This window comes from Nerophis ophidion, linkage group LG17, assembly GCF_033978795.1.
Source record: "Nerophis ophidion isolate RoL-2023_Sa linkage group LG17, RoL_Noph_v1.0, whole genome shotgun sequence".
NCBI classification, from domain to species: Eukaryota; Metazoa; Chordata; class Actinopteri; order Syngnathiformes; family Syngnathidae; genus Nerophis; species Nerophis ophidion.
This window is the reverse complement of record NC_084627.1, coordinates 24,230,050-24,239,602: the sequence shown is the minus strand read 5'-3', so window position 1 is coordinate 24,239,602 and position 9,553 is coordinate 24,230,050.

Genomic DNA, 9,553 nt, shown 5'->3' with positions numbered 1-9,553 from the left:
GATAGCGATTCGAACCGAGAAAGCGACAATTCCCCCATTAATTTGAGCGAGGATGAAAGATTTGTGAATGAGGAGAGTGAGAGTGAAGGACTAGAAAAACAAAAAAAAAGACGAGGGCAGTGGGAGCAATTCAGATGTTATTAGACACATTTACTAGGATAATTGTGGAAAAACCCTTATCTGCTTATTGTGTTACTAGTGTTTTAGTGAGATTATATGGTCGTACCTGAAAGTCGGAGGGGTGTGGCCACGGGTGTGGTGACCCCCAGTGTCTTCGATGGAAGCCACGTTTCTCGACGAGGCAAGGCAGCCGGGCTGAGATATATTTTTTTTCCCCCTCTCCACGGTGTAAGCATCCGATGGTCGGGGGCGGCCGTTTGGAGGAGGCAAGAGAGTCCGCAGCTGCAGGAAGCAAGGCTTGACGCAAGCTCTCCACTCATAACTACGGTAAGAGTTAATAGCACCATTTTCTCACCGAATCCTGCCGGTTGACATGTGGCAGGGAACCATGTTCGCTTGACCGCTCTGTTCCATAGTAAAGCTTCACCATCAGCTTTCGGGAATGTAAACAATGAAACACTGGCTGTGGTTGTGTTGCTAAAGGCGGCCGCAATACACCGCTTCCCACCTACATCTTTCTTCTTTGACGTCTCCATTATTAATTGAACAAATTGCGAAAGATTCAGCAACAAAGATGTCCAGAATACTGTGTAATTATGCGATTAACGCAGACGACTTATAGCTGGGATCGTTGCTGGATGAAAATGTCCGCTACAATCTGTGACATCACGTGCACGCGTCGTCATACCGCGACAGGATACTTTGCGCGAAATTTAAAATTGCAATTTAGTAAACTAAAAAGGCCATATTGGCATGTGTTGCAATGTTAATATTTCATCATTGATATATAAACTATCAGACTGCGTGGTCGGTAATAGTGGGTTTCAGTAGGCCTTTAAGTATTACTCAGTGGGTTAAAAATGACAAAAAGTAAAAATAAAATAAAAATTTAGCACATTGCCAAATGTGTACAATTACTTGTAATAAAAAATGTTCACACACAACAGCATTATTGGTCCTGAGTTTATATAAGAGCTTCAGAGAGTTTGGTTCGGCGCATGGGCGTGCATGAGTGTTTTGGTAATAGGTATCCTGTTATGTAGCCTGCATATTTTTGTAGGAGTTCGTCCTTTTATCACGGAAAATCACAACCCAGCATGCCGTACAGAGTGGCGTTTCACAAGACAGGAAGTGGGCCACATGTGGTAAAATGAAGATATTCGAGACAGACGCGACCTTGTTCGAGCGTGGAAGGTGCAGACGCCGCCTGCGCTAGCTCAGCAGGTTTCCTCTCTTTTGTCTCCACATTTATTTATTTTTTTGAAAACGCCACTTCCTGTCCCGGACGGTAGGTAATGTCATAAGCTAATACTTTTCCCAGAGAGTGAAGGTACAGTACACGTCGCCCTGACTTGTATAGATTATTAAATAAATGGTAAATGGGTTATACTTTTCTACCTTCAAGGTATTCAAAGACCTTCGACACTATTTCCACATTCACCCATTCACACATACATTAACACACTGATGATGGGAGCTGCCATGCAAGGCCCTAACCACAACCCATCAGGAGCAAGGATGAAGCGTCTTGCTCAAAGACACAACGGACGTGACTAAGTTGGTAGAAGTTGGGGATCGAACCAGGAACCCTCAGGTTGCCGGTACGGCCACTCTCCCAACCTCGCCACGTTGCCCGAAATAAATCAAGCCAACATAAAAACATTTTATTTTTTGTCCGTCACGCATGGGATTTAAGCTGTAATTGTTACAATTTCATTAATTAATACAAAAGAACATGTTCATTGTTGAAGTGGTTGTCGTCAAAATCGAAACCAAAACTTACCATTACTTACCTATTTGCTTGCCACCTTCACTAGACACTAAAAGAAGGTTTTTTGTTGTTTTGGTTTTTTTACGTAATATTTTGACGTTTTTCTTCTAAAATCAAGACTTTTTTGTAACATCTTAAGTTTTTTCCTGTAAAAAAACAATAAAATGCAATTCCCGTATTACATACTTTATTCTTTGTTTTTGTAATCTAAAAAAAAATGTTCCCCCAAATTATTCAAAGCATCATTATGAAATTAGACTACTGATTTTACAATATTACTGTTTTAGTACAATACAACTTTTTTCTTGTAAGAATAACATGACTTTATTTTTTATTTTCTAACTGGTTGGGGATCCAACATTTTTTTGTAACATTATGCATCTCTAATTAAGACATATTTTCTCGTCTAAAAAAACTACTTAAAACAAATTTAATCAAAATTTAGTCATGAATAATGTAGTTTTTCTATAGTAACCATAATAAGATTTTATTCTTGAGGAAATATTTTTTAATTCTAAACTGGATGGAAAACTGACTTTTTTTTTCTTGTAAATTATAAATTTTCAACTTTAATACAAAAATATTAATTTTATCATAGCATTACAACACTATTCTAAAAAAAAAAAAAAACAATTCCCGTATTTTTTCTTAATTAATATATATATATATATGCAGTACAGGTCAAAAGTTTGGACACACCTTCTTATTCAACGCGTTTTCTTTATTTTCATGATTATTTACATTGTAAATTGTCACTGAAGGCATTCAAAACTGGGAGTTATGTACTTAACAAAAAAAGGTGAAATAACTGAAAGTGGGATTTATATTCTAGTTTCAAGAGGTAGTCACCTGAAATGGTTTTCACTTCACAGGTGTGCTTGAGGCTCATTGAGAGAATACCAAGAGTGTGCGAAAAAGTAATCAGAGAAAAGGGTGGCTATTTTGAAGAAACAAGAATACAAAACATGTTTTCAGTTATTTCACCGTTTTTGTTAAGTACATAACTCTACATGTCTTCATTCATAGCATATATATATATATATATATATATATATATATATATATATATATATATATATATATATATATATATATATATATATATATATATATATATATATATATATGTATATATATGTACATATATATATATGTATATATATATATATATATATATATATACACACACATATATATATATATATATATATATATATATATATACATATAAACACACATATATATATATATATATATATATATATATATATATATGTATAAGTATATTAAGAATCTAAAATTGTTCATAGGTAATTCAATTATATATATATATATATATATATATATATATATATATATATATATATATATATATATATATATATATATATATATATAAGTATATTAAGAATCTAAAATTCTTCATAGGTAATTCAATTCTTTAGTAACCTTACAAAACAAAATCACTTCAAGGGGATAATTTTTGGTTATGTTTTTTTCATAGCCAAAATATATAACAAAAAATACCGACTATCTTATGTTACCATTTGCGGTTTAAGACAACATCCATATATTTCCACAATTAGAAAACAGATTGATTATTATTCTCCTAACATCTTTTTCTGGTAATCTTACTACTAACCATACCACCATCTTTTTTTCAATAAAATTTTTCCCGTAACATTATGATTTTTAAGATATGTGATTTTATTCACGTAACATTACGACTTTATTCTTGCAACGACGTAAAAAACCTGTTTTTCTCCAAATCTAAACCCTATTAATTTCAACGTAACGACTACAAATCGACATGTTTTTTTTCAGAGCCGATTATTACTAGTCAAGAAGGCTGATAACAAATTTTTGTAGCCGATAATCATTTACAGTAAAAGTTATTTAAAGATGAATAGTATGTTTCAGTAAACAGCTGGACAAGGCTTTAATTATTTTAATATTTTAAATATGGGAAATCTCCTGGGGAAATTGGTAAAGATATACAAACTTCAAAACCAGTAAAGTTGGCACGTTGTGTAAATCGTAAATAAAAACTAAATACAATGATTTGCAAATTCTTTTCAACCTATATTCAATTGAATAGACTGCAAAGACAAAATACTTAATGTTCGAACTGGAAAACTTTGTTATTTTTTGCAAATATTAGCTCATTTGTAATTTGATGTTTCAATAAAGCTGGCACAAGTGGAAAAAAAGACAGAGAAAGTTGAGGAACGCTCATCAAACATTTATTTGGAACACCCCACAGGTGAACAGGCTTATTGGAAACATGTGGGTGCCATGATTGGGTATACAAGCAGCTTCCATGAAATACTCAGTCATTCACAATCAAGGTTGGGGCCAGTGTCACCACTTTGTGAACAAATGCGTGAGCAAATTGTCCAAAAGTTTTAAGAACAACATTTGTCAATGAGCTATTGCGAAAAATGTAGGTATTTCACCATCTAGGGTCCGTAAGTTCATCAAAAGTTTCAGAGAAACTGGAGAAATCACTGCATGTAAGAGATGATATTTCGGACTGCATCAAAAAGCGACATCAATGTGTAAAGGACATCACCACATGGGCTCAGGAACACTTCAGAAACCACTGTCGGTAACTACAGTTGGTCGCTACATCTATTAAATTCTAAGTTAATGAATATTCGCAAAAATTATGTTGGTCAGTTGGAACATTAAGTATCTTGTCTTTGGAGTCTATTCAATTGTATATACTGTAGGTTGAAAAGGATTTGCAAATCACTGTATTCTGTTTTTATTTATGAATTACAGAATGTGCCAATTTCACTGGTTTTGGGTTTTGAAGGGTTTTTCTGAATCATTGTACGGTTTGCTCCTGAGAAATTGATTGGTTGGTCGGTTGAAGTTTAAGAAAAAAAATATTGGCCAATACTGATAGAAGAAGGCCGATAATCGGTCGATCCCTAGTTACGAATATATGAATATCCCTATATATATGACTTACATAATATAAAAAATGTTTTTTTCACAAAAACTCAATTTGTGACCTTTTTTGTGGTGTGATGATACAAGAAAGTGCCTTTTTGCTCCTAATATTAAACACATTTTCTTCTAATGTAACAACTTTATTTTTTGAACATAATTTTTTGGTGGGATGAGAATCCAACAGCTAGAAATTACCCTTTTTTCCAATTGTTATGATCCCTCTCATCATAAAACATGTCATTTCCTTCATGTGACATTACGACTTCATTTTTGAGACTACACAACTTTCTTCTCTGAATATCCCAACATAATTTTTATAACACTTTATTCTCGAAAATAATATGACTTTGGCTTTTTTCTCTCAAAACTAAAAATTATTTCAGATCGTCTAATCTAAAGGGTCAATAGAATAATACACAATACGTGCTACTATGAACCTACCAATCCATTACATATAAGTTCTAATGTGTTACAGTTTTCAGATATTGTTTTATTAAAAACAATGGAAATCATGTTTTGAGTAAAGAACCACAGCCTTCCACCTTGTATTCCTAGGTTATTTAAATTAAGAGGAGAAAACTATAATTTATGGGGATATTGATTTTTGAAATAGGTAAAGTAAGAATAAATATAAAATACAAATGTATTTCAGTTTTTATAGTTAAATGGTGGAACAAGCTCAGTGATGAGTTGAAGACATGTAGTTCTTTGTTAAGGTTTAAGAAAGCCTTGAAAGGTGAAATAATAGCAAATTATAAGATATAGTAACAATTACTTTCATCCCATTGATAGGCAAATATAAGCTTTGGCTTCAGCCTGTTCTTTTTCAGTCATTTTTTTTCTTTTATTTTTGTGTATATGTTTGTGTATGATCTGTAATGTTAAACTGATCACACAAAATGGTTGATTATATGACCGAAATAAACTTATTTAATTCATTCATTCATTCATTATTTCATTCATTCATTCAATTATTCTCCTAATATGGCAAACTCATGATGTTATATGAGTCTTCCTAGTGGGCCTCTGATTGACTCCCCAGTGTCTGTCCATGTCTGTGACCCAGACCACTCTGGCTGCAGCACCCTCTGCTGGTGGTTCAGGGGAGTGTGTAACTCCAAATTCAAACTCGGTCACATTTATTTGTGCATATGGTTTGTGGTAGGAATGTCTCATCGACACAAAAGCAAAATATGCAAACTCAACACAAATACAAATACAAAATCAAGCATATTTACATTCAAATCTCAAAAATATATTTACAAATACTCGTTGTGACTCTCTCTCGTGCCGATAGAATGACTTTCTGTCAAGTGACACAATTCTCTTTTATTTTTCTGTGCTCCCTTTGCTTTTCAGCAATATCTATTGAAGACTTTTTGCGAGCATGTCTCTCTTTTCGTGTTTCTTCCCCTCTCATGGTCTCCGACTCTCCTGATAAAGAGACAGGTGATTGGACAACTTGTTCCAGGTGAGAAATCTCCTCACCTGTCGTTTCTTCACAGCCGGCTCCTGCACATGCCCCGCCCGCAGGGGACACGCGGACCACGCCCCTCCCACGCTCGTTTATTTATACAAATTCTTGATTTATTTGTATGTCACTTTTTTATATTTACAAATTTTATTTGTATATATTTTAAAAATGTCAAAACTATATTTACAAATATGCGTTTATTTATACAAATTATTTATTTTTTTGTATATCACATTTGTATTTGTATTTGTATATTTATTAATACATGTATATGTATTAATATCATATTGATATATATATAGGTTGATGTGAGACAATTCTACATTCAAACACGTCAAGCTACTGTAAGCTCAAGTTAACTTTCAGAAAGTGTAAAAACTCAAGTCGATGTGTCTAATGCGATTTAAAGGGCATATGTTACGAGAAACTAGCATTTCAATGCAGCTGTCAAACTTCAAGCGCGAGGCTAGAAAGTGTTTATGGCAGCCAAGGACGATGAATGTGCATTTCGAAAGCACATGCTATAGTTTAATCTCCCGACAAAGTGCTTCCTGTTGTTGGACCAAAACACGTTGGCGTAACCAGGCACGGCCTCACAAGAGTATGTTAACGTGGGAACGTCTGAGAAAGGAAACCAGGTGCCTCCTAATGTTGCATCGTCAGCTCCATGTTGGTCCTAATGAGCTCACCAGGATCCTCCCATCAAACACAGCACTAATGGAAGATCAACTCATGTGGGGTCGGCCCGGGTCGCCGAACGGCATCTGTCGGCTTACATGCAAACTTCTTAGTTTGTGACACTCACACTTTCTATTTTCACGAGATGTTCAGAGGAAACTATTCTTTGGGTTTATGGGTGGCGATAAAAAAAGTCGAATCCTCGTCTGGTCTACGAAAGCAGCTTGTTAAAAGAGAAGCAACGACAATGGCAGATGGGCAGACTGCGCGCTTGTCGTTTACAACAACAGGACCAGTCGTCAACGGCAAGGACAGGTGAAAAAACAGTCGAGGTAATCAAATACCTGATCTGGAGAGGGATGGGGAGACAAATAAGCAGGGGGCGGAGCTTTGCTGTCAATCATCATCAAACCGTTATTAATTTCAAACAGATGCTGCAGGTCTTTTGCAGGTTGTTACCAACACAGCGGGTTGTAATCATATGCAATAAAACGCACAGAAACGTGCGATGAGGGCTAGATGATAAATGAGATGAGTGTCTCAATGCAAGGAAATGAAGCAGTCATTTGATTCTTGTCAATACTCTATGACAGATTACTACAAGAACAACATATCAGAGTTTTAGTTTTAGTTTCCACCCTGCAGTGGAAATTAATTTTGGCTGCTTGTACCGCCTTCCGCCCGATTGTAGCTGAGATAGGCGCCAGCGCCCCCCGCGACCCCGAAAGGGAATAAGCGGTATAAAATGGATGGATGGATGTACCCATGATCTTTTCCTTTCGGTCATGACCCAAAGTTCATGACCATAGGTGAGGATGGGATCGTTGATCGACATGTAAATTGAGAGCTTTGCCTTTCGGCTCAGCTCCTTCTTCACCAAGGGATTGATACAAAGTCCGCATTACTGAAAATGCCGCACCTATCAACCTGTCGATCTCACGATCCACTCTTCTCTGACTGTTGAACAAGACTACGGGATACTTGAACTCCACCACCCGGGGAAAGAGCTCCTCCCCAACCCGGAGATGGCATTCCACCCTTTTCCGGGCGTCAACCATTGACTCGGACTTGGAGGTGCTGATTCCCATCCCAGTCGCTTGGCACTCGGCTGTGAACCGATCCAATGAGAGCTGAAGGTCCTGGCCAGATGAAGCCATCCAGACCACATCATCTGCAAATAGCAGAGACCTAATCCTGCAGCCACCAAACTGGATCACTTCAACGCCCTGACTGCGCCTAGAAATTCTGTCCATAAAAGTTATGAACAGAATCGGTGACAAAGGACAGCCTTGGCGGAGTCTAGCCCTCACTGGAAATGTGTCCGACTTACTGCCGGCAATGCGGACCAAGCTCTGACACTGATCGTACAGGGAGCGGACCACCACAATCAGAAAGTCAGATACCCCATACTCTCTGAGCACTCCCCACAGGACTTTCCCCGGGTATACGGTGGAATGCCTTCTCCAAGTCCACAAAGTACATGTAGACTGGTTGGGCAAACTCTCATGCACCCTCACAGATCCTGACGAGAGTATAGAGCTGGTCCACAGTTCCATGACTAGGATGAAAACCACACTGTTCCTGCTGAATCCGAGGTTCGACTGTCCGGCGTCGCCTTCTCTCCAGTACACCTGAATAGACCTTACAGGGAGCGGCGGAGGACATTCAGTTGATAGACACTTGTGATAGCCATTCAGATCATGAGTTGTTGACAGTAGCCCATCTAGGTAGCCTTACATGAATGGTGACTGTGATTGGACAATCTATTGCAGGGGTCACCAACGCAGTGCCCGCGGGCACCAGGTAGCCCGTAAGGACCAGATGAGTAGCCTGCTGGCGTGTTCTAAAAATAGCTCAAATAGCAGCACTTACCAGTGAGCTACCTCTATTTTTTAAATGTTATTTCTTTACTAGCAAGCTGGTCTCGCTTTGCTTGACATTTTTAATTCTAAGAGAGACAAAACTCAAATAGAATTTGAAAATCCAAAAACATATTTTAAAGACTTGATCTTCACTTGTTTAAATAAATTAATGTTTTTTACTTAGCTTCTTATAACTTTCAGAAAGACAATTTTAGAGAAAAAATACAACCTTAAAAATGATTTTAGGATTTTTAAACACATATACCTTTTTACCTTTTAAATTCCTTCCCCTTCTTTCCTGACGATTCAATGTTCAATTATTATTTTTTTTAATTGTAAAGAATAATAAATACATTTTAATTTAATTCTCCATTTTAGTTTCTGTTTTTTCGACAAAGAATATTTGTCATATATTTCTTCAAACTTATTATGATTAAAATTTAAAAAATATATTCTGGCAAATCTAGAAAATCTGTACAATCAAATGTAAATCTTATTTCAAAGTCTTTTGAATTTCTTTGAAAAATTTTTTTTCTGGAAAATCTAGAAGAAGTAATGATTTGTCTTTGTTAGAAATATAGCTTGGTCTAATCTGTTATATATTCTAACAATGTGCAGATTGGATTTTAACCTATTTAAAACATGTCATCAAAATTATAAAACTAATCTTAATCAGGAAAAATTACTCGT